Below are 26,759 nucleotides of genomic sequence, written 5' to 3' on the forward strand. Positions count from 1 at the left end.
ATTATTGCCTCCCTTCGGTTCAGGTCTGTAACTAACTGCTTCTATCGCAAGCTTTATGAGAAGGAAAATGTGAGATTGTGGCTGCAAGTTTAACCCATCAATGTTTAATAACAATTTTTCTGCTCACTTCTTACTGATGATTGGGGGTTGCAAATTCACAAGCACTCCACACGTATAATCTGTGCCATATATGGTACCAATGTGAGTGGTACCGTGTTGTTTAGAATGTTGAACAGCTTGAGTATCTGTATCGCCCGTTCAACATGAACCCGAACTTGGGCTACCTTGTAAGTGTCTTCCATTTGGGCCTTTCCACATGACAGAGATGGCATTACGATGACGGCACCACAGCCTTCGACATTGGTTCTGATGTTTGGGAACCCTTTGTCACTAAGGATCACATCACCAGGCTCGATCAAAGCCAGAAAGCCAGAATCTCTCGTTATGAAAGTGTCGCTGTGGCGACCACCATAGGCATTCGAAAGGAAAGCAACCATGCCATTTGGAATGGGGCCAATCAAGAATTTCAATGTGCAGCAGCCTTTGTAGTGGGAATAGAGATAGAGCTGTTGTTCAGGGTCTGTCGGAGCTTCTGTTGTAATTTATGCGCAGTCTATAATAAACGCGCAGTTTGGGTGGTGTAATTTGAAGCATTCTGGCATTGTGTCTTTGATTGCTCCCCGTGATGGTACAAAGACCCATTCACTCAGTTCACTGGACAGGATCTCCAACGTGCTTCTGAACACTCTTGCAGCAGTGGTCTCGCACACCCTAAATATTGCAGCAAGTGCTGTAAAGCTTATGCATAGTTTGAGCTTCATGAGGAAGAGTGTCAGTCGGTCCTCTCTTGTCATGCTGCTCGATCTGCACCGTTGTTCTGGCAGCATGTTCAGAAGAATGCTGAATACCGTCATTGTGACACAGCACAGGTTCTGCAGCACATTCTCCGAGCTTTTCAGGGTTGCAACCCCATGAACCCACACTGTCGCTGCCATTGTCCATCCGTGGTTGTCACCTGAAACATACTGCAACTTCATTGACCACTCCCTACATAATTGTAGGCTGGACGGTAATAGCCAGAGTTGAAAAAAAAACATGCTTAAAAAACATAAACAAATTTGTTTTATGTGATTTAAATTGGATGTGTCTTTTATCACTTTCATCCACAGTATTTGAGATAGAGAAACTTTAGTGTAGTATTTAAGTTATGTGAAAGTCTGGTGTGAAGTTGTCCGTAAAATGCCTGCCTTATGACGAAAGATGAGACACTGAAAACGTTAGTCAGCTGTAGGACTCGAACCCACATCTTCTGGGTGCCAGAACATCAGTTCCAGCCTCACAACATCAGTTCTCTTATGCCTTATGACGTCTGGTTTAAAAGGACACTGTGTGCGTACTGGACATACGTAGAGAGCACCAGTGTCACGACATATTATTAGTATCAGCATTGCTGGAATTATTACTGACCAAATATTTGTACCCGTTTGCCACGTCTTGGAGCCCCTTTCTAAATTTCAAATCAGTTTTTTTTTTCTCATGAGAACTTATTTAATTTAGATCATGATGAACATCAGTGACTTGAATCGTGCAACCCCCCTAACAGCATCAGAGTTGCAGTGCATAAATGACACTTACCTTGTTGGACTGCATGGGATGCGTGACCTGTGTGGACGCACAATGACCATCAGTTGCAGAAAGAAAGAGCAGCAGCTTTCCTTCAAAGCTAATGTCTTCTGTTTGTGTGCCCTGGTTAATTTACAAAACATTATACTTTGCACATCAAATGGCTAAATATGCTTCAAAATGTAAACTATTCCCCACCTGGTCAACAGGCTGTGGCGTAACTATCCCTGCCTCTGCAGCCACCTCTGCCAGTATATGGAGACCTGTATGGTCTACATTGTCCAGCTCATCATTTACAATCAAGTCCAAAGCATATTCTTTGTTGTGGACCAGTGACGTGCTCCCATGTTGCACTGTGCAGACTGTAGAGGCGGATGCAGCGTCTGATCGCCTTTGCCAGCTAGAAAGTTTCAGACATAAAGAAGCTGCAAGCGAACAATAACTGTATGTTCATGTAGGTAAGAGACATGGTATATGTGTTGACCCATTTAGTCAGCCTCTGAGCTGCAACAGTATAGTTTAAGACAAGCTATCCTTGCAAAAAGAAAAAACTCAGCAGCTAAAATGATACACCCTAATGTCTACGCTTATCTCTTGTGTCGTTCCCCACTCTGCGCCTTTTTCCGATATTGAGGAGGAAAAATCGTTGGCACATGCGACGGGTGCATTTGCGCGTCATTGTTGCAGTTTTCGACGAAATGGGCAGTACAAATCCTAGTGGATGGTCCTGGCTGTCCTGTCTGTCCCACTCTGTCCCAGCATTGCTGTTTCTCATCAAAAGAATTCAACTTAGAATACACTGCAGCCACGAAAACAGCACGCATAAGCAGTACATTTAGAGCTTGGTGATGTGTTTCAAAAAATAGGAGTTAGGAAATAGTTTTAAGTGCCACTGTACATATGTGTTTAGGACGAAATATTTGTTGTCAGTATACCCGAGGTAAAAACAACACAAATTGAACTTTGACACGGCAAACAATGAACGCGTTTGCACCGTTCACGGGGGGTTCTATCACCACTGTTGTGGCAACAACTGGTTTACTCGACAAAAAGTCCCCCCCCCCCCGTTATTTTCTTGTGACCAGAAATGACAAAGCTGGAACGGGCATATATTGCTAAATTTTGACATCTAATTCCTTTTTCGTATGGCACACATATTAAAGGTATGCCGACTGGATTAAAATGAGCGTGAAAGCATGTAGTATACAAGGTAGCTCCATGGCAATCAAGCATGAGCATGGGATAGGCTTGTTTACCGCGGAGTTCACCCACCAGCTAGCCTGCATTTATACGCTATATTGTGCAAGATAGCGAACTTCAGGCTTACTATAGCTTCTCGTGTTACTATACCCACTTCTGTCCAATTCAGAGCTGTTTTATGTGATACATTTTGTCTTTGCGTGGTGTGATACTGCTCCCATTATTCTTGTTTGCCCTCTTTCCTCCTTATGTAATGCCCCTTGGGCACTTAAGACAAAAATAAAATAAATAAATTCGCAATCGAAATTATTCTGAGCTCTTTTGGTACTATTGACCAAACGTTTCGCACGCGTAATGCGTTCTATTAGCTTGTAAGAGTAGCCGGCTCTCGTAATGAGTGCCTATTTCTCCATTTTTTTCTTATCAACTCACCTCACCTCAAGGGACACTTCTATTGCATCAACGCTGTACTATTGTGTGTATACCTTTCGGGTGTGCTCATATATATTTACTACAAATCATACCATGTTCCGGGACGAAATAATCTATAACGTTTCTATACGCGCTGTGAGGAAGCGTGGACCTCCACGCGAAAGCTTGTATAAATTAAACCTAGACAGAAATCTTCAGTGTCGGTTTCTGCACTTTGTTTATGTGATCTACAGGACTTGACTCCCCCTTCTATACGCTTCTGCGCTATGAAAGTAAGAGCAGTGGCCTCAGCCTGAAAGAAAGCGCGCAGCAAGTGAGCTCTCCGTAGACGACAACATACGTAGTTGTGACGTCAACGAACATCCGGCCAATGACAATAGCACCCACAGGAAAGCAAGGGCCAGGAGGGAGCTGAAATCGAGAGAGCAAGTCCTGAAAGAAATCAGAGCTCGTCGAGCACCAGCGCCGTTTCTTGGATGTGTGCCTCCTGTGTGTGCAATAGCTGTGCGAACTCACTCATTAGTGCCCTCATGAGTGCCCCTCACCCTCACCTCACGCCTTTGAGGTGAGGGTGAGTGAGGGCAAGTCAGCGATGAGGCCATGCCTGAGTGCACTCATGAGGTTTTGCCCCTCATGAGATCTCCTATGAGTGCACTCATGAGGTCTGAGGGGTGCTAGGTGTGTATGAGTGAAGTCACCGGTGAGGCATAGGGGATGTGAGGTCGGTATGAGTGCATTCGGAAATGAGGTCAAATGAGACACGTGAGACGTGCCTGTGGCGCCCCGTGAACGACGACGAAGACGTGCCTCGGCTGCCGCGCGCCACTGCGCCTGTCAGGACTCGTGTGGAGGAAGACCATGGCCCTCTATATTTGGTGACCCGAACAAAGAACAGCCTGTTCGGCGTAATTCAGCCCTTCACCATCCCCAATTTTTCGTCGACCTGCGAATCATTTCGTAAGCCGTCACTGAAGGTACGGTGCCTCGTTCCTCCGAGGACTCGCTAGGCGGTGACGCTCGTCGCTCAGCATTTAACGACCTGACATATCCGACGCCGCTCCCGCACCGATCCACTCTCAACACGTCATGGTCACACTCACTGTGTCACATACTAGAGACCTGGACAGCTGGCGATCCCCGAGAGACGGGTCACGGGTTAGTTACGTTAGTGACCGCTGCAAGCGCCACATAGCATTATTGGGGAGAGGGAATCACCCTTGCCACCGCCTTCAGTCTGCTACGCAGGGATACACAGGCTGTTGCTAAGCACGCGCTACTATCTCTCTTATACTGATTCGTCGTCGTCAACACAGCCTACCATCCATCGCCGCGGTTTTGACAAGTCACGTGGTAACGAATAGTGCGAGCTAGCGCCAAATCCCATAGCCAAGCGGCGATTGCCAGAACTACTACCCCGGTGCTGGGAGCATTGCGGATGTCCAGGTCTCTAGTATAGTAGTAGGTCATGTCTTCGACAACCCAGTAGCCAACCATCGTATGGCAGGCAAGGGGCACCGTTTCTTCTTCATCTTCTTCGTGTCCTGTCCACAAAAGAGTTGCCACTTCGCACGGGCTTGCCCTCGCGTATACGTAAATGTATTCAACTTAGCTGCTCTCAAACAAGGGACGCGTTGCGCGACATTACCGATAGAGAAGCCGTTATGCAGCCCCCTTGGGTCGCTGTTTAGTTGAGGAGAGTTTGGGGGGATCAAATTAAAACGAACACTATATACGGCACATTGCTAGAGAGTCACATGTACCTCTAAGTCTGTGTGCGTGCGCGAACGATAAACCATTACAAAAGGAGCCTAAGGGTCATAGTATACCGACATACGTTCCACCGTAACCGTAACCTTCGTATAGTATCCATGACATGACTTCAGAGCACACGACGTCTGTTTCATTCGCCTATCCGTAGTCCAAACCGGCGAAGTTTTTTCTTGAACCGAAAACCGTTAAATATATTTTTCGGTTTCCCTCCTGAGCGAGAAAAACGTATACGGTTTCGATTCCGTTCCGGTTCGCACCAAAATAGCGTTTTTTTCCGGTTTTCGGTTCGCTCCGACACCCTGCAAGCAAGTAGGATCTCAGCACGCATCATTTCAGGGCAGGTCTGTATCAGCGTTTTCGGAACGCTGGGCAAAAGGCATAAGTAAACACTTTGTTGTGACTGAGACGCCATCTCCCCTGCAACGTGATTTGCTACGTCCCACGTAGCACAATGTACTGAAACTCGAGTGCAATGGGGGTGGATGGTATGTGTCTTATCAATGTTCTTTAGTTTCACGGGTCTGTTCAAGGCCTTCCACCTACCCGTCCATCCCCACTGCACTCGATTTTCAGTACATTGTGCTGCCTGGGATATAACATTCCTTCCTCGGCGGTACGACTGTGACGCACGTCATTCTTGTGTCTCCGAAAACACAAGAATGATGTGCGTAAATCCGATATCGAACAAAGCGGCCTGGGCGAGGATTGCGATAACCGCGATCATGTGACCGGCTTCCTAACAACATCGAATATCATCTGGATATACGAATCCGTTAGCAAATTATTCGTACATCCAGAGGATATGCAGTGTTGTTGGATTTAGAAATGCCAGTTTCATTGACCTAGACGACAAGACTGACAAGAATACTCTTCTTGGTATCCTGGCATATCTAGCTAACACCCGGAAACCTTAACGGGCCCGTGGGTACCAAACCTACGGCTTTTGTCAATGGTCTTTGACGCGTCAACCACAAAACAACGCCGCCAAGCGATCCCAAATTCGTCATCCACGGTATAAAGGAAGTTGCTCTTGCACAATTGATTCACCTATCAAGAAGGAGCCAGATTAGCCCCAAAATATCGGGAAAACCGTTTCGTGATTCTTGGTTAGTGTTACCTGTCTATTATCTTCCCAACCAGACACACCTGTGTCAAATATGTTCACATAGAAAATAGTGTGCCTGAAGGATAGATAGAACATACTCGGCATGAAAGCGATCGCGCCATTGAGTGTCCTTATAGGACTAATCAAGGATAGCCGAACTGCAGTAACATGTGTACAAACATGTTTTGCTCGTTTTGATGGCCGGTACACTCTTACTCCGGTACCGTTTAATGGAACTTTTAGCAGCATTTACACTATATATAGACGTGGGTCTCACAATATACGTTATACGTATGAGAAACCGCTAAATAGAAGTCCGGATCATCTATTGTATCCACTAGCGCAACTCAAGTCTTAGCGGCAGGGTACAAGTTGCTTAGACACGCCGTCTTCCGCGAGGGACGTTAAATACGGGGTGCCGTGTGATGAGCTTTCATCGCACGTTAAAGAACCCTCAGGTGGGCAAAAGCAATCCACAGACCGACCGCTGTGGCGTCGCTCATGATCTCAGTTGTCTCGCGACGTAAACACCCAATTATTAAAAATTATTAATTAAACTCAAGTCTTAGCAAAGTTGTGCAGGAAGCTTCAGGCTCATCGCTGTGTTCGAAGGCTGCTCTGGACACAGTTGTATACGGTGTTAAAGATGTGCTCTTCACAAGGGATGTGGATATTGACATATCTCAACTGGCAAACGACGAGTCTCATAGAACTCTTTGTGAACATAAAGGCATTTATGTCAGGCAAAGGAGGTGGTGCTTCCATGTGGTGAAAATGTTTATTTTGTCCCTATGAAAACCTTAGTGGAGCGCACTTGTTGGCGCATCCTTCATTTGCAATACATTTCGTAGCTCCACGATGTCAACACAATGACAGTAACCTTAGAGACTGGATAGATTTGAGACTGTATTTAGATGGTACAGAGATAGTCAATGCATTGGGAATGAAGACGGGTCATCGAGACAAACTCTTCCTTTTATATGTAACATTTGGGAATATTCCCGTGTCGCAAAGGTTGAAACTGAGTAATACCTTCTTAGTTGCTGTTGGAATGACAAAAAATATCCTCTCGAGAAAATCCTGGATCCGCCGTTGGTCACAGCTAACATCGAGTCACAGCTGTCAAAATACTTTCTTTTCATTTTCTGCTGCTAGGAAAACTTAAAAGTGAAGTTTGAATTAAGCAGGTTTTTATATATTGGAATGGTAGCAGGCGAAAGAAATACTTTGGATTTGTGTGAATTATCACAAGTTTGAACTACTAGAGTCTGAACCAAGGAGAGTCTGCTGTATAAGCAGTGCTCTTAGTCTTTGAGCTGTGCGTAGTTCAGTCATGGTGGTACACCAACACCTGACACCGTACAATACAGATGCCTTTTGTTTCTACTATATCTGCATGATTCATTGCACCAGGAAACATTTGCGAATATTCCCCTGTCGCAAAGGTCGAAACTGAGTAACATCTTCTTAGTGGCTGTTGGAAAGACAAAAAGTCTGAAAACCCAAGCTGCAAAGGATGGGTTGCTTCGTGACTTCATATGCTTTGCTAACAGCTTAGCAGAAGGCTGCTTCTTGCAAAAGCACATGTGGACCAGTACAGCGCCAAGGGTGTTTGCTTGCTATTCCCTAGCGCATGCTGCACTTCGTGAGGTGGTCAGTGAGGGCATTGATGCGTACGGGGTTGTGATTTTTCAAAATGAGTGTGGTGTGGGGGTGGACAAGTTTCTCGCCCTCCTGAACCAGTACTTACACTCTTCCCTGGTCGAGCACCGTGGCGAATACTACGTGCAAAAGGTCGGAGTGTGTAGAGGCGGCTCCTGCCTGGCTCGCATATTGAGTGACCTTCTGCTGGCACGGAGCGATAGGGACTTGATAGACTTGAAATGTCTGGTTATCACCCACACTTGTTGAGTGACCACGCCGAGAATATCCTGCGGAAGGTTAGGAGGGGCACTCCAGGGGAGCGAGAGGACGAGGAGCGTGCTAGGACAGCGGTGATTCCATATGTGCACGGAGTGCCTCAATCAACCAAGAAGGCTGCAGAGCATGTTGGTGTCAGAGTGGTATTTTCTGCGCCAGGAAAACCCGGGGGAGAGGGAGTGGCTGTGCGCGCGGGTGAACAGAGAAGAGCAGGCAACGCCTTCATGCGGGGTCAGTCATAGGAAGACGTTTGTGAGCTGCCGCAGTGGGGTCGTTTATGACATTCCGTTGACTTGTGGCAAGTCGTATGTAGGGCAGACGGGGAGGTGCATAAATAGCAGGCTTCGTAAGGATGCTAATTCCCTGAAATCAGGGACGAGAAGCAATCTCGCGCTTCACTGTGCAGCCTGTGGCTCCGCGCCACAGTTAGAGAGCACGCGGGTGATTCCTGGATACAGGGATCAATGAACCAGGGAGATATATGAGGCATTCACGATCTGCAACAGACGAGAAAGCTGTGCCAGTGCACCATCCATTGATCTTCAAGAACGAGAGGTTGCCTATCTGAACGCTTGATGAAAACGTGTGACCTGTGTAGCCTCGTTTTCCTTCTCCCTTATACTTTCCCGCTTTCATTTTCCTGAGGTCGCAGATTAAACTTCAGTTGTTAGTCAGCGCCTGTCTTTGCCTGATTCTTCTTGTCCTCGTTGCGCTGTATCCCTTTGAGTTTGCTTGCCTTGGTGACTCTCTTGCCTGCCTTAACCTTGCTGGATTCAAGGAGTCTTTTGGCCCTAATGTTAGGCTTTCGTGCGGATCATGTACGGTGCCAACAACAGATTGTTCTAAGTATCACTTTTGCATGCAGTGGCCCCTGCGAGCAGAGAAGCAGCTTAAAGATCAAATAATACAGCTGAACGCATGCCAAAGAAAGCGCGATAAATGTGAGCTCTCAGCACAATTTGGAGTCAGTGGTCCATTTGTGCCTTCAGAAATACGTAGTTTCTCACTAATATGTGGTTTGACGCAATGCACATACTTTTAGAAGGCACTGTGCCAAAAGATATACCACGTTTTCTACGCTTCGTTGTGAGAGATGCTAAGTGGATGTCAGTGGAAGAGTTGAACAAGCTCATCACAACTTTCTCCTTTCACCGCTCAATAAGTAAAAGCTACTTCGCAAGGATGTTTGAACCTGACCCCGCACTAGTTTCCTCAGCCAGTGCTTCACTTGAGTTAATTTTAAACAATCCTCATAATAGTGGAAGAACACATACCACCTAACGATGAACCTCATATAAAGCGTGATCTCCTGTTGTGCATTCCGACACAAACGGTCCTGTCCCCAATCACCGTGGATGCACATCGTCAACTAGAGGCTCTAATTGGAAAGCACAATAAGCTGTTCGTTGAAATATGTGGCGGCAGTGCTCTTTCACCAAAGCACCACATGTTGGTGCACATTGTCTACCAAATAAGGAGCTTTGGTCCGTCTCGCCACCAATGGGCAATGCGTTTAGAGGGCCAAAACGCATTGCCACAATAAAAAAAGTTCAGGAATTTCAAGAACGCCCCGTGTGGTCGAGCATTTTCAAATGAAGACTTCCTTTGATTTGTGGGATGGTCCAGTAATTCCAAACAAACAACATGATACTACTGTGCTAAGCAATTGTGCACCAAGCATGCGTTTTGTGTTAACAAATGAGTTTCAAAGTGTTGGTGTCATTGGTAAGTCTGACGTTGGAAAAACTGCTATTTCTGTTGAGTCATCTGTTATAGCCAACAAGGTTTTACGAGTTGCCGAAGTTCTGGCTGTTGGAAAAGCACTTGAAGATCCATCTTTTGGTCTTATTGACAGGATTGTTTTGTGTGGAGACAAGTTGTTTTTGCTTAGCAAGCTTTTGTTAACAACCCACGTTGGTGCCAAAGGTAACAGCTTCTTGCTATACACTACTTCTCATGTCCTGGTAGTGACAAGAGAAAGGTTGTAGTCTAGCTGATGTAGATCCATGAAGATCCATCGGTGCTTTTCATCTCTCTCGAATGTTTCATTTCGTCGGGAGTAGTTTGCAGAAGGAATGTGAGAAACTCACGCAGGCCGGTTATGATAGCCAATTGATTGCAGAGATGGCCATGAAATTGCTTGGAAGTTCACTGCATAGACCATGCAATGATGTAAACTCTCGTACTGTGGTTGTAATTCCCAATTTTCCATGCTGTTGCAAAATTATTCTACGAGATCAAAGCCTTTCTTTCTTTCTTTTTTCAATGCCTTTAAGTCGTTTGACGTCCTTCAGCTCAAAATCTGAATCTTGCGGCGTGAGGCACAGGAAGCCTTTCGTTCCTTGCAAGCAGGACGTTGTCTATTCTATTCCGCTTGAGTGCGGCTTTTGTATACATCGGGCAGACGCGCCGGTACCTCAGTGAACGGATTAGGGAACACGCAGCGAACGTTGAAAGAATGGCTGGGTCTTCGGAACTGGTTGATCCGAATGAAGTGATGGTTGGGATTGTCTAGGTTACCAGCCATGCTTCAGGGACACCACCGTGCTTGCGTGGGAACACTACACACATCGAAGGTTGTTCGTGAACCCTTAGAGATCGCCACTGGGATAAAAACGTAGACAGCAATGCGTCATTTATACCACTCGTTGTTAGATATGTGCAATATGCTGTGTGCTGTTTCGGCCATTAGATTTTGTTTTTGTGTTCTGGACGTATTTTTGATGAAAGACGCAAAGTGAGCATCAATGCCATTGGATCCAGGAAAAAAGTTTCAGACGCTCAAGGACGGTTAATCACTAGGGGATTTGTGCCACAGATACCGTAAAGCGTTTGGTAGTTTGCTTTACCTAGCTGAGACACGAGGCCAGATTTGGCATTTGTAGCGTCGTATCTGAGTCAATTGAATGCAAACCCCACAACGGAGCATTGGAAAGGAGTGAAGCATGTTTTACGGTACGTGAAACAGTCCCAAGGGTAGGTACTAACGTTTACAAGGATCGGGAAAGCCGTGGAGGCATACTGTGACGCGGGTTGGCAGGATAGCTGGAACAGCAATCACCTGCAGCAGTCGCTAGCAACGGTCAACAGCCCTTTCAACAGTAGAGGCCGAGTACCTGGCGATGTGCGATGCAGCAAAGGAAGTCCTGTGGCTCCACCATTTAGCGCAGGAACTCAGCGCAGCGAACTTCGTACTGAAGCCGCAAACATTGTTCGTCGACAACCAATTTGCGATAGCAGTGGCGGTGAACCAAGTAACGTCGGAGCGGAATAAGCACATCGAGCTGCGGCATTTTTTTTTCCCCCTTCGGGAAAAGATCGAAGAAGGGGAGCTACGACTGCAGCACGTAAATACATCTGCGAACCAAGCGGATATCATGACTAAAGTCTTAAATGGGGTGAGCACCCGGCAAGTTTGCGACGCCATGGGACTCCGAGGCGGCGTGCGGACGGCGTACTGAGGGCGTGTTAGACATGTGCAATATGTTGTGTGCTGTTTGGGGCATTATGTTTTTGTTTTTGTGTTTGTTCCGCACTTCTGCGTGCCATTGCGTCTCGCGTGGCGTGCTCTGTTCATTCTTCAGGGTTCTGCGGCAACGTTGACACACGTCTCGAATGCTTGTCTCTGGTATTTTTACACATGCGGCTACCGCTTAACACTCGTCCCCCTTCGAAGACTTTTAGTTGACTTTTAAGTTGAGATGAGCCAATAAATTTATTGCTGTGTCTGAGAACTTGCGTGTGTCGTCTTCTGTTTCCGTGTCACTCGGTTTTCTTCATGGATCCGTTGGTGACACCAGGCCGATTACTGTTCCCTTTGCCACCATGGATATACAAGGCCAATGAAACCTACCATACACTGTAAAAAATTGCTGTAAAATTTACGGTCAAAATCCATTTTTTACCGTAAAAGGAACAGGTATGCTACCGAAATTGGTGATACGGTCCAAAAAGTGTAATTAATACGGCACCAATGAAATATACCGTAATTATGACGGTTATCACCGTAAATAAGACGGGAGTGCGTCCGTAATGGTCATATGGCTGTAGATCTTACGGTAGTCCTCCATACTTTCACACTGGCTTCCAGTATCTCACATTGTGCTACGCTTGCTGGGAACAGTGAATTTTAATAAATGGTTGATTGCTGTACATGTATACATGCATATGGTGGCACAGCGTTGCTATGCATTGTATTTCATTAGATGCCAAGTCCATACTTCAATAACTTTCATATCTGCTGCTCTACTTACACACCTCGGCATGTCGTACAAACAGTGGACATCATTGTTTAGCATACCGTGTGCTCTAATGACAAAAACACACGAAAAACACACACGAACGGACGGGAGCGTTTACTGTTTACAGGATATTTAATATGACAAAGTACTCTTGAGCAGCGTGTACTCGCGACAGAAAACGCAACGACACTGGGGCCCAGCCTATACTGCGAGCTCCTTCACTACAGAGGCTACTTACGCTGGGAACAGGATGACGGATTTCTAATATATACAGAGATTACATAAACGGACAGAAAAATACGTGCCAAAAACAAACAGAACAGGGCTGCAGCGCGCAATTGGCGCAATGCTGGCGGCCGCAGTGCAGCCGCGTCGGCGGCATTTGCGGAACCAACGATGGCGAAGGGCGCACACATCGTCATCGCCAACGTCACTTTCAAATTGACAGACGGCGTTTGCAAATGGCAACGGGGAACTCGGTGGAAGTTCCATATGCACAGGGGTGACATATGTCCGCCATATTTGTAACTACCCTCAAGCGGTCGCTTGGTGCAAAACCGCCATCTTGTCCTGGTCGCACGTCACTAAACGTCATTAAACGTCATTGCTCTACGGACCAATCATGTGCATCTACATGTTTTGTTTGTTTACTTCGACGCTTTTTGACGCAGCGCACAGCTGGGGCTGCCGTGTACTTCGGTAGTTTTGTTTCTCTGTTGTCGGCATGCTATTTGTAATTCACAATGGTGATATGTTGCTATTTGGGATGCGCGAATCGCTCGACATTCGCCTGCAAAGAATCTGGTATAACATACCACCGGTAGAGTGACATGTTCTACGAATTTCGAAACTCTTCGTATTTATTGCCCTCGGCTCTTCGTATAGTTTTCCTCGCGATTCCTCTCTGCGGCTGGCATGGGCACATGCAATTGGACGTCCAAGCTGGGTCCCAACAAAGAATAGTGTTGTCTGCTCGAAGCATTTCAGGAATGACGATTTTGACAGGACATCACCGGCACAAGTCCGCCTACGACAGGGCGCTGTTCCCGTTGCACACTCTTCGGTACACGCTCTACAGGTGCGTAAAATAAAAGAAGAAAAGGTAGTCGGCGCGTGCATGAACTACATTGATATGCTGCTGATATCACTTTGTCATTTATAGCACCTGCAGGTGTTACAAGCCAGCAGACGAGAACCAAGTGATGTAAGCTAATCATTTTCATTATACAGTACCACAAAATGCTTGTTGCTTAAGTTCACGAAGGTGAGGATGTGCCAACCGCATTAGCCGGCTTATATTTATTACATTGTACTGCGCGCATCACTTATTTCTGTTGCCTTGTTTGTTACGACGTATGTAGTTCCCTAAATCGGAAAATGTGCATGGTACCAAATACAATATTGTTCTCATTTTCTTTTTCGTGTAGAGCACATCAGGTCCCTCTTTTGAACAGGAAGGCAGGTTGGGCACACACTGCTCTGCGCAAGCTCAGCAGGTGCATAAAGAATTTCGTTTTGTGCATAGAAGTAATTGCAAAGCTGAATAATGTGCCATGTGAATCTACTGCTGGCTTACATTTCTAACATTAATGTGCTACATTATATCTGTTGCCTTGGTTACTTGGTGCCCTATATTAAATCCATGAAAGTGGAAAGTTCCTGCGTGGTGGAAAGTTCCTTATCTTGGTTCCTTATCTGCATGGTGGAAAGTGGAAAGTTCCTTATCTTTTTTGTGTAAGACACATCATGTTCCTCCTTTGAACAGGGGTCCAGTACGGTGAGCCCACACTCTTTGATCCATGCTCAGCAGGTATGTGAAAAATTGTGGTCGTGTGCAGTGGTGCATATATAATAGCTACTGTTGTCATTGTAGTATCTACAAGAAACAGAAGTGCCACATACTGTGTCTGAGCCTGGACCAGAGCTATGTGATGTAAGATCTGGTTATATGCATTCCACTACAGTATCACTAAAAATTTTGCATTACAGGTGCACGAAGCTATGGATGTATTCGCCTCGTCAACTGTGGTATATGTGATTTAGTGTTCTCAGTTTAATATTCAGGTGTCGGCTATGCATTTCAAGTCACCTGTGTACACAGTAGCTCGATTGGGCATGATGTGTTTATTTCCTTTAGCTGGATTATGTACATCACCATATAAGACATTCTGCTATTTTCTCCCTTTAAGGGCACATCAGGTGGTCACTTGGATACTGCGCTGAGTGGTGTAAGCATTGCTTTGCTTTCATATGGACGCTGTCATTGCTGTGTACTGCTAAAAAATATAGCCATATTGTAAATGCGATGCCAAAATGATTAGGTTTCCTGTCCATTACTCGTGCTTTACCGTATTGACTACATAGATGTAGCAGTGTTGTGTGAGTATTTTTGCATGTGCTTTTGAACCTTGCTTGAATGAAGTGACTGAGCACATTAAAGTCCCAAAAGATCTATATGCTTGCATCATCACAAAAATCTGGAGCTTGTTTTTAGTTTTCCGACTGTTTGGATAAGTGCTAATCGTATTGGCGTCAATTTTAGGACAGCACTGGATTTGACAGCGAGAATCTTTCAGCTTTTGATGACTGGAATGAGGCAACATCACCAGTAAGATGTTAGCACGTGGAAATTGCTGTATGAATGCTAATTGGCTATGCAATAGCTATTGCTCTCTGCCCCTCTCTGGTAGTATATGTGGTAGAGCTCATTAATTCAATTTTCATTTACCCACCGTGACAAAAACCATATTTTGCTCTATTCTAAACCACTTCGAAGCATAATCCTGCATCTCTTAGTACATTTTCTTTCCAGAGTCTTTTGGAAACAGTACCAGTGCTGAAACTCCAAAATCGTTGAAATACCCATCTCTGGTAAGCCTCATAGAGAAAGATCGGTAGTTCTGAGACAAAAAAAAAAAAAAAAAGAGTGTAGCACCCATGCCATTCTTCCAGCTATGTGCTGGTCACTTCATGATCACAAAACACGCTTCGTTCACAGCATTATTTAAACGTGAAAAAAAAAAGTCACACTTTCTTGGTTCCTTTATATGAAATATACGTGAGTGTCTGAAAGCATGTAATTCAACATTGCAAACCGGTAACATGTAATTTATGTTTTTGTTATTTCTGTATATTTCCAGGTCACTAGTTCCTCCAGCATTACCTTTTCTACCCCAAGCACCAGCAGATATGCGGTAAGAGTAGTGACCAGGGATACTAAGAATTGCATGGGTATAGACTGTGAAAAGATTAACCAGTGGATATGCAGGAGAGATAACATGTCATACAAGTGCAGGTAAACTGCTTGTAGACGGCAAACTCCACACTTAAAATAGCTTAGCTTAGGTGCAAAGAACAAAGTACAGCTGAGCATGAGAGCAGAGGGCACAACCATAGTGAAGTGCAGTTAATGAAAGTCATGAAAGTTTATGAAAACTCTGAAACAGGGGGAGGAAGTAATTTTTAAAGTACATATTTATCGGATGTAAATACGACATATACGACATGCTGGAGAACACAGTGAGGGATTGGCCACACACTGGTGTTCACATTACCGATAGTATACATGAGCATTAATGTCAAGATTTCATAAGATATTCGGTAGGATACTTAGTTTCATTCCCTCTAATGACAAATTATCCACTGCATACCACTTTCTGCATGTTGTTGATTACTTACAACTGTAACACAAACCACAATGAATTGTACACATTTGACGAAATAAAGATTACTTTAGCCATCCCACAGTGGTGGACTTCCTGTGATTTGCATGCCTGATTTTGTGCCACCTGTTGTGGAAACTACGACTCAAAGGTGCAGCACTCCTGTACTCTGTGAGTATCACAATATGTATTCAGAAAGATACAGGTTTGTTAGGTCATCACTTAGTTCAGGGTAGCACTGCGTACAATTGAGAAACAGCAATGAAGCTTCCTTAAAGTTATTACTAGCTTTGGCATGGTGCTGAATGAAGGGAAACATCATCAGGTACAGAACGAAAGGAATCAGTACAGGAAGAAGTGTGGGAAGCTTGTAATCAATTTTAGGAAGCTTCATTGCCATTTTTCAAGTGTCTGTTCTACTATACTAGATCTGACTTTCCCACTCTACCGGATCCTCATGTATATATATACCACATTTGCATTCCACTGCATGTAAGTGTTCAAATTAGCCAAATGGCATGGCTCTTGTACTGAGCATATGTTACCGTCCTTTTATTTTTCTTTACTCAAGGAAGAACCATTTGTAAGCTTAAGATAAGTCTCCCTTGCCCTTGGTAAAGTGCAAGCAGCACACTACTATTACATGAAAGCAAAATAATAAACAAGTAACAATAGTGAGTGAGTGATTGAAGTTTTTTCTGGCGCATGAGCGACTAGGGCTATTATGCGCCAAGACAATGATAAAATGTTATCTATTTAAAAAAGAGAATAATTCAGTTAAACTTTAGTTTAAAGGTACTTGATGCAACCAACATCGTTTAAAAAATTGTATACACAATTAAAAGTAACCAGGGGCTCATCACCCAGCAAAAGTGCGGGATGGAAGGGAATGTGATATTTGTAAAAGGCGGGAAAGTGGCGGCGACGGTGAGCTTCGTGCAGTGGGCACGTTATCAGAATATGCAAAACAGAAAGCGGTTCCCTGCAAGGCACACACAGGGGTGGATCCTCCTCCCGTAAAAGGAATCCGTGTGTCAGGTAGGTGTGGCCAATACGTAACCGAGCTGACAGAATTTCGTGAAGGCGGTTACTGAAAGCATGTGTGGGCTTGCCTATGTCATGTTTGGTTAGATGAAGTTTATTAGTGTTCTGTGTGTTCCATTGTTTTTGCCATTTCTCATTAATCGTCTTTCGTATGACTGAACGCAAGTCTTCAGCTGCCACTTCTGTAAATGCGAGGTCGCCGGACAGTGCCTCGACAGCGGCCTTGTCGGCTTGCTCGTTGCCACGTATACCTACGTGACTTGGCACCCAGCAGAGTGTTAGAGAGAAACCTTTGTTTGTAATTTGGCTGAATAAATGCTGGGCTTGTTGCACGAATGGGTTCTTTTGTTTCCGTAAGCTGCATATAGCTTGTAGACAGCTCAGGGAATCGGTGTACACGACTGATGTATCAATGTGAGAGTGTAACACATGATTAAAAGCGAGGATCACAGCGTATACCTCTGCACTGAAAATGGAAAAAGTGTTTGGCAGACGGCGAGACACAGCAGACGTGCCTGTGACCATTGCACATGAAACCTTTGAGCCCGTTTTAGAGCCATCCGTGTAAAGGGCGACATGGTCTCCAAAACTGTCCTTTAATGATAAGAACTCCTGCTGGAGCACAACTGTAGAAGTTTCTTGCTTTTTATATTTTAATAACGATGTGTTGTGTGTTGGTGGTGGTTGCCATGGGGGAAGCCTCCCACCACTTGCTACTAGAGTCACCCTGCCCTGGTCAGGGAAGCCATAAGCTTCCATTTCCAGGGACAGTCGCATACTAAAAGGAGGAATGACAGAAGGTCTGTTCAAAAACAGCTGCTGGAAACGGGTTTCTGTGGCACAGGCTAGGGCAGGGTGCTGCGGGTAAGATCTCACCTTCATTGCATATGTAGAGGCAAGGTAAAATCTCCGTTTTTCCAGCGACCATTCATTACACTCTGCATACAAGCTTTCAACTGGTGATGTTCGAAAAGCTCCCAACACCAGACGGAGACCCTGGTGGTGAACTGGGTCTAAAATCGCCAGGGCAGACCTCCGTGCAGAGCCATAAACCAAAGACCCGTAGTCAAGCTTTGAGCGAATGACGGAAATATAAATACGACGCAGGACTTCGCGGTCTGCACCCCAAGACCTGTGCGACAAGATCTTGAGTATATTTAAGGCCTTCATTGACTTGACTCTAAGATTTTTTATGTGAGACACGAAATTGAGCTTTTGGTCAAAGATGACACCAAGGAATTTGTGTTCATGCATGACAGTAATATCCTGGCCATTCATTTTGAGTGTGGGCTCAGGAAACACACCCCTCACTCTTGAGAATGGGACACAAACAGTTTTCTCAGGAGAAAACTTGAAACCGTTTTTGGTGGACCAGTCTGAAAGTTTGTTTATGGTGAGCTGGAGCTGTCTCTCACACCTAGAAACGCTTGTGGAAGAACAGGATATTTGAATGTCATCCACATATAAGGAGTACGTGACAGACGGTGGAATTGCATGGACGACAGAGTTCATCTTTACAATAATGAGTGTTACGCTTAGAACAGACCCCTGCGGGACTCCATTCTCTTGTGTGAACAGGCGGGACTGTACAGTTCCCAGCTGCACCCTAAATGTTCTCCCCTGAAGAAAGTTTGCAACGCAACGGAAGAGCCGACCACGTATCCCAAAAGAGTGTAGGTCACGAAGGATGCCATACCGCCAATCGGTATCGTACGCCTTTTCGAGGTCGAAAAAGATGGATACACAATGCTGCCGTCTGACAAAGGCCTCCCTAATAACAGTCTCCAAACGTAATAGCTGGTCTGTTGTTGAGCATGCAGTTCTAAAGCCACACTGATATCGGTCTAGGCATTCATTTTCTTCAATGTAGTACATAAGCCTGCAGTTCACCATACGTTCAAAAGTTTTTCCTAAGCAACTGGTAAGGGCAATAGGCCTGTAACTGCTTGGATTGGAAGGACTTTTCCCTGGTTTTAGCAGTGGAATGATGATCGCCTCCTTCCAGCGGGACGGGAGGCAGCCCTCATTCCAGAGAGAGTTAAAGAAGCATAGAAGGGTTTCTAGCGATGAAGGTGTTAAATGCTGCAGCATAGAGTACGTGATGCGATCTGGCCCTGGAGCTGTCTGTTTTGAAACGCTCAGTGCTCTTAAAAGTTCTGTTATGGTAAAAGGCCTATTGTAAGCGTAGTTGTCGCCAGTACCACATGACAGGGTACACTTCTCGGCAGAATCCTTGATCTTCAAGAACTCCCGTGTGTAATGAGTAGAAGAGGAAATGTTTTGGAAATGTTCACCTAAGGCGTCAGCCTGGTCTTCGATGCTCTGACACGTGCTTCCATTTATTTGCAGAAGTGGAACAGAGAAGCTCCTGTAGTCGCCTCTGATTTTTTTCAGTCTGTCCCATACAAACTTGGATGGAGTGCTACTATTTAGGGTGGATACGAAATTTTCCCAAGATTGCCGTTTCGCTTGTTGCCGTGTCCACCTTGCTTTCGCACGGGCTCTTTTAAAAGCGAGTAAGTTTGCTGGGGTTGGGTATCGTCTAAACTTACCCCATGCACGGTTCTGCTCCCGTCTGGTGTTCGCACAATCACTCGTCCACCAGGGCTTGCAGCGTCTAGGAAGACGACCTGAAGATTGCGGAATGGATTTAGTGGCTGCGTCAATAATAATGTCTGTAATAATGTCATTTGCTTCATTAATGCCGAGTCCATGGAGTGATTCTGCTGACAGAATGGCTTCTTGTTTAAAGGAGCCCCAATCGGCAAATTTTGTTTTCCAACGGGGTGGTCGGGTAGTGAGGGTAGCTGCCAGTTGATTGAGTTTTAATACAAGAGGGAAGTGGTCGCTACTGTAAGGACTGTCGGCAACTGTCCATGAAATGTCTTGGAATAGAGATGGACTACATAGTGAAATGTCAATAGCTGAGAAAGTCTGTGAAGCCGAATTGACATGTGTTGCACTCCCTGTGTTGAGAAGGCAGATTGGCAAAGATGTTAGCATTTTCTCTAACATCCTACCTCGTGTGTCAACTTTTGAGCAACCCCACAGAGGATGGTGTGCATTAAAATCTCCAAGCAGAAGAAAAGGCTGTGGCAGCTGTCTGAGAAGGTCTTGAAGTTGCTTTTCTTCAACCTTAGCTGATGGCGGCAGGTACAGAGAACACACCGTCATCACACGGTCAGTGCAAATCTGCACTGCAACAGCCTCAAGATTTCTAGAAAGTTGGACATCTCTCGTGGGAAGTGTTCTGGCCGTGAGAATGGCCACACCTCCGGAAGCACGTGCCGTGTCTGTTCGGTCCTTACGGTAAACGTTCCACCGTCGGAGGTGGAAAGGGGTGTCTGGAACCAAATTTGTTTCTTGGAGACAGAAACAGACAGCATGATGTTTGTCTGCCAAATCATGGACATCATCAAGATTTTTCAGCAAACCCCGGCAGTTCCACTGAATAATGCTCTGAGAACCCATAAGAAATGCACAGAAGAGGAAAAAGAATATGGACTGAACGACTACTCTAAGGCGTAAAGACCTTGTGGAACAACTGTCCATGAATGCGGAGGGATTAAGGAGCTTGTATTCTCGGTGGAGGAACCCTTTGTTGTTGTTCCTTGGCTTTTCCTCCTCGTCCTCGGCCAGCTTTTTTCCCTCTCTGTTCCTTGCCCATGGAAAGACTTGGTAGACTCGAAGACGACTTCTGAGAGCAGCAGTCGTCGTCATCGAGATCCATGCTCTGACTCGTGTTTTGGGACAGGCCCATGGCAATCCCGTCCCAAACGGAAGGGGATGCAACAACCTCCTCTGAGGTTAACATTGCATCTCCCTGGCTGTTCGTCTGAGAGGCCACTGGAGGAGAACCCTCAGTGTCCCTCTCTTTGTGTTGGGGAGTGTGGAGGGGAGCCCCAGAGGTCTGGGTCTCCACCGATACTCTGAGTGGTGCCACTCCCCTGCGCACCACATCAGAGAAGGTTCCTTTCTTCTGGAACGCCAATTGTGCCTTTGCTGCACTGTATGTAATATTTTGCTCAGTTTTCAGCTTGAGGATCTGTTTCTCCTCCTTCCAACAAGGACATGATCTGGAGTAAACAGGGTGGTTACCCTTGCAATTGGCACACTGAAAATCATTGCTGCACGACTCTGACGAATGGTCTTTGCCGGAGCACTTAGCACAGACGGGCTGCCCACGGCATACCTGAGAACCGTGGCCAAACCGCTGGCACTTGTAACAGCGACTCGGATTGGGGATGTAAGCCCTCACATTGCAACTGAGGTAACCGGCCTTGATTGTGTCTGGCAGCTTGTGGAGCTTGAAAAAAAGGATTATGTGCTTTGTTGGGATTTCTTTCCCATCCCTACGCATGACTATTCGCTTTACAGCTACCACACCGTGCTGTTGTAAGCCTTCTTGAAGTTCCGATTCCGAACAGTCAAGAAGGTCGCTCTCAGAAATTACTCCTTTAACAATGTTGAGACTCCGGTGTGAACTTACTGTGACAGATATCCCATTGACGCTTGTCAGTGAAAGAAGTGCACTGCTTTGCTCTCGCTTTTCAACGTGGACTTGGATATCTCCAGAGCCCAGTTTATTGGCATTGTATTCTTTACCTATCAGCTGTTCAAGTGCTTTCGCTATTACAAAAGGAGATACCTTTGACAGTGGTTTTGTGTCGTCATTCGAATGGACAACCAGAAACTTTGCAAACCATGGTTCGTGTGTTGACGTATTTAGATCAATTTGCTGGTACTCGGTGCGGAACCGTTTCCGATTCCGATTTCGGGGTTTTAAGGAAGAAGAAGCCATAAAGGTGACAATACAATTCGATGCAAGGGTCCTGCCGCCCACCACGGAGCCCAACCAGGGGACCGCGTTTGACGCAGTAGCAGGTACGCCTACACTATACCCAAGTGCAGCTTCTGGAGAGTGAAAGACTGCCCAAGGTTGACCCTTGCCGCCAACGAAGGTGAACAAGTAACAATAGATGCATGATATAAGATAGCTGCATGGCCATTGCTGTTATCTATATCAAAACTGGCCCAGTGATGTGTTAATATAGATGCTAAATACTGTCCTAGGAACCATCATCTGAGGATACACCTGTAAAGGCTTTCCTCAAAAAGGAAGTAAAAAGAGTAGGAAACCTTCACCCTGTCAGCAAGAAGAGGATTAAGGCTCTGCAACAGGCACAGCGTCGTATAAAACAAAAGGTTGCAAAGCTAGAGCATATAACTAGCGACCTCACACCCAAGAACATTCTGCTGGAGGAACAAGCAAGGTGTCTAGAAAATATTGCTGGCGCGAACAAAGAGCTCCTTATGCGACAGGCAGCTAAGGTTGCAGGCACTAGCTTACCAAAACAGTACAGTCCAGAGCTCCGCGCTTTTGCTCTTACTCTGCACTATCTCTCACCACGTGGGTATGACTACGTACGTCACACTTTTGACACATGCCTTCCTCATCCCCGTACTATTAAGAGGTGGTACCAGTCTGTCGATGGTGAGCCTGGCTTCACAAAGGAGGCAATTGCAGCACTACACATGCAGGCAATGAGCAACAAGCAAAAAGGTGTGCCATCTGTGTGCAGCCTTATGGTTGACGAAATGGCTATAAGGCGGCACATAGAGTGGGACGGAAGTGGGACGGAAGAAGGACTTATGGGTATGTAAGTGTGGGACCAAGCTGTGACGATACTGGCACAGTAGCTAAGGAAGCGTTTGTCATCCTGCTTGTTTCCCTACATGAGCAATGGAAGTTACCCATTGGCTACTTCCTAGTAGATGGCATCTCTGAGGAACAGCGCAGCAACCTCGTGAAAGAAGCATTGGTACTTGCTCACGAAGCTGGAATAGCAGTTGTGTCACTTACCTGTGATGGTGCTGCAGCTAACCTTTCCATGCTGCAAAACCTTGGCTGCTGCCTACAGTCGAACAATCTAAGAACAAGCTTCCCCCATCCCAACACAGCAGAACCCATATTTATATTCCTTGACGCATGCCATATGCTAAAATTAATAAGAAATGCCTTATCACATTTGAAATGCTTTGTTGATGAAGATGGCTGCACAGTTTCGTGGGACCACGTTGAAAGACTACAGTTACTGCAGGAGAAAGAGGGGCTTCATGCAGCAAACAAGCTACGAAAAGCCCACATTCACTGGCAGCGACAGCCTATGAAGGTGAGGCTTGCCACAGAGCTTCTAAGTATGTCTGTGGCAGATGCTATAAATGAATGCCGTAACCTGGCCATTGAAGGTTTCGAAGATTCTGAAGCAACTGAAAGGTTTCTTAGGATCATCAACAATACTTTTGATGCCCTTAACTCAGTGAATGTGCAACAAAAGTCTTGGAAACGACCACTGTGCCCTGACAACATTGATGATGTCCGTAAAATGTTTCAAATTGTGACCTCCTACATATCTCGGCTTCGAAAAAGTGAATCTGGGCCTCTTCTTCTGCAAACAAATAGAAAAACTGGGTTCCTTGGTTTCCTTGTGTGCTGTAAAAGTGCCACTGAACTGTATGACTCTCTCTTCTCTAAGTCTCTGGTGAACTACCTCCCAATGCATAGAGTGAGCCAAGACCACTTAGAATTATTCTTTGGCATCTTACGTTCACATGGGGGCTACAACAACAACCCAACTGCAAGGCAGTTTGCAGCAGCATATAAAAAGTTGATTGTGAGTACTGAAGTACAAAGCTCCCGGAAAGGAAACTGTCTCCCACTTGAAAACGTCACTATACTGCATGTCAGTAGTGCAACACAGGTGCAGTCAGAAGACATAATAAACTGGACGTCAAAAGGGAGGACTGTGGTGACCGAAGAAACAAGCTTGCACAACGACACCTCTGATCATGACTATTTTTCAGATCCTACAGAACCGTCCATTTTTGGTGACAGAGTTATCGTATATATTGCAGGACACATTGTGTCCTACCTACAGGGATACCTAAAATGTGAGACCTGTGTCTCCCACTTGACAGTTCTTGTGCCTTCTCTCCACCACTCTTTGATACAACAGAAAGAAAGGTTTCACAAACTTCCTTATCCATCCCCTGATGTAATCACGATATGCAGAAGATCAGAGAAGGTGCTACGCGAGGCCCTTCTTAAAGAAGGTATGGCGTCAGGAACTCTCATGCAAAGAATGCTCCTGCAAGTGCTGGATTCTGTGATGGAGAGTGGGTTCTTTCCTTCTCTACGTGAAGAACATATGCTCGAGCAGTCTCCATTGGAAAATCATTATTTTCACTTGATAAGATGCATTGCACACAAGTACCTCAATATACGTATGCGGCATGCCAGCAAGACACGCACAGAGGAGCTGCATAAGGTCAGATGCAGGCAATTGTTTACTAAGCTAACTCAGTTTAAAGGACAATAGTTTTATGTAACTTCTTACAATATGCATATTTCCAGGGGTTTTGTATATATGCGCAGTAAGTCTTTTAATTGCATACTATTGTTCAAGTGCAGTTACTATTAGTTTAAAGTACAATCGTTTTATGTGATTCCTTATAGTATGCTTATTTCCTGTTGTTTTGTACATACGCATACTAAGTACTTTAATCATGTACTATAGTTCAAGTGCTATTACTATTTGAAGATGTAGTTCAGTCACTAGTGAAACTACATTTCTATACCATTAATTAAAGCCATGACTACTGCAACTGTGTAATGCAATGTAAGTATATTTTCAATTACTCACCCTTTTTATAGTTTTTTTTTTTCAGTATTCCCATGCTCATAACACCCTACCATGTCTTACAAAATATCATACACAAAGATCACTGACAGTACTCTGTACCTTGGAGCATGCCCACGCCCGGGATTCTGTCTACTCTGATTTACCTTGTACAATGTGCATCTTGTCTTTTCCAAAACGTGGTCTTACAAAAATTGGGCCAGTGCAGCAGAAATTTTTCATTACTTTTCCTTTGCGTGAGCAAAAACTTGTTGTTCTTGCAAACAAGTTTCACAATGAAGTTTTATGCATTGTGAATCAAAATCAGTGAAACAGATCCGATTATGAGAGTACTTTCAATGGCTCCCCGAGACCTTTGGCATCTCCATGCAGTCAGAACTTATTCATCATAGTTATGATAATTTATGATTAGTTATGATTTTTCTTAGGATGCACTTTTGTAAGTTGGCTGCAAAGTTGTAGGTCCCTAACAAGTATGAAAATGTCAGGCCGTGCTTCACTAGGTGTTGTCAAACTCCAAAGGAGCTTTTTGTCCTCGGCTCCCCCACAATATTGTGGAAATAAATACTATCATTATTACAGCATACACACAAAAAAAGAAAAGTAAAGTGAAAATTAGGACCAGATGTCTTGCCTGCCCATGCCTTTTGGGGATAATAATGCATGGAATGGAGGAGAATGTGGTGCTTTTGTCAGTGTTCAGGTGATACGTGATGTGGAATGTTGTATGCACTAAAAAGCACCCAGCAGCACTGTAGAATGATCGCTGTATACTATATCTGTACTTTTCCCCCGTTTATTTCAAGCGTCAATGAGCCATAAAGACCGCTGTGTATCAACGTGAAGGCAGAAGCTGCAACTAAGTAGTTGCGCCTTGCAATATAACCTAACTGATGTAGGTAATCAGCAGAAAACATCGCTACTATTGACTACTTCCCATCTCTGCATATAATTTTTCACCTCGTGCTATCTATCATGCATGTCATAAACATATAGGTACGTTCGTATAATGTCTGTAAGCAATACAGTACTTTTGTTAGCTGTCAATAAGTTGTTCTTAACAGGTGAAATCTGAGGCCATCGTTCCGTTGCAAGCAAAGTGATCATACTACGGTGCAGCAGTTTGACGTAGTTGGAACAAGATGGCATAAATCAACACTAAGCGATATTTTATCTATCGAATCACAGCGATAGTTTATTTCACATATGATGGGTACCAATATGACTCCGTGTAGAAGAGCACCTCCGATCCGATTCACTGAGCGAACCCAAACACCGATGTCGTCGGCGGTCACTGCGAGACCAATTTTATGAACTTGCATGCTCAGCTGCAATAATAACCAATAAAACTGATTACCGAGGTTGAAAGAAGTCACGAAATACCGCACAGAAGTAGAACCCGTATTGTTTACAAACGTTTCGAAACCGGTCACGGGCGCAGTCATGTTTTTGATGACGTGAACAGTGACGTAGCTCATGACGTGCGACCAGGACCTGTCCAGAATGCATTGCGGACCCCCGACACACTATCTCTATGGGCCGAATGCATTGTACGCCACCCCTGTGGTTCCATATGTCTAAATACAGTGGGTTTTATGATATCCTGACCTGACCTTTCAGGTATGTATAAAGTGTTATTGTTTCTCAACACTCACCTCACGTTGCGCTGTGATCATATTTCACATGGTCGAAAGGTGTATCCACAGCGCACGGTTAATTATTGCACGATTACGTCTTCCTTACTAGGCACAACGGAGGCGTCTCACGGAGCAGATTAGAAGTTCAAATCCCGCTGGCGGAGCAAAAATAAGAGTAATGCTATTCGCGCCGAGAACTTTCGGTGTCGCCCTCTGGTTCTCTGCGGGCGAACGACGTCGTGGGGATACGCGCGAGTTTTGGTTTCAGCTGTCGTGCATTCAGCGTGGATAAATAGCTTGGACGATGATTGACGACGATGACAACAGCATTCCAGGTATGTCCGCTTCGAAGAGATCCAGTATGACGCCTGTCAGCTCAATTTGGCCTTGAAACAGTGCTTCTGTCGTCGAACAAGAGCCGATGC

General features: G+C 45.2%; 2 long non-coding RNA genes across 2 annotated transcripts; one reads left to right on the forward strand and one right to left on the reverse strand.

Moving 5' to 3' along the window:
* LOC135387326 (uncharacterized) lies at positions 1-26,377 on the reverse strand. Its single transcript, XR_010421049.1, has 4 exons — positions 26,353-26,377; positions 1,822-2,023; positions 1,636-1,746; positions 1-1,015 (listed from the first exon to the last, which is right to left on the reverse strand). It is a non-coding gene; the product is annotated as an uncharacterized LOC135387326 (long non-coding RNA).
* Positions 13,328-13,760, forward strand: LOC135387325 (uncharacterized). Its single transcript, XR_010421048.1, has 3 exons — positions 13,328-13,369; positions 13,454-13,495; positions 13,719-13,760. It is a non-coding gene; the product is annotated as an uncharacterized LOC135387325 (long non-coding RNA).
* Positions 26,378-26,759: the final 382 nt, after the last annotated feature.

The sequence above is a fragment of the Ornithodoros turicata genome, chromosome 3 (assembly GCF_037126465.1).
Source record: "Ornithodoros turicata isolate Travis chromosome 3, ASM3712646v1, whole genome shotgun sequence".
Taxonomy (NCBI): domain Eukaryota; kingdom Metazoa; phylum Arthropoda; class Arachnida; order Ixodida; family Argasidae; genus Ornithodoros; species Ornithodoros turicata.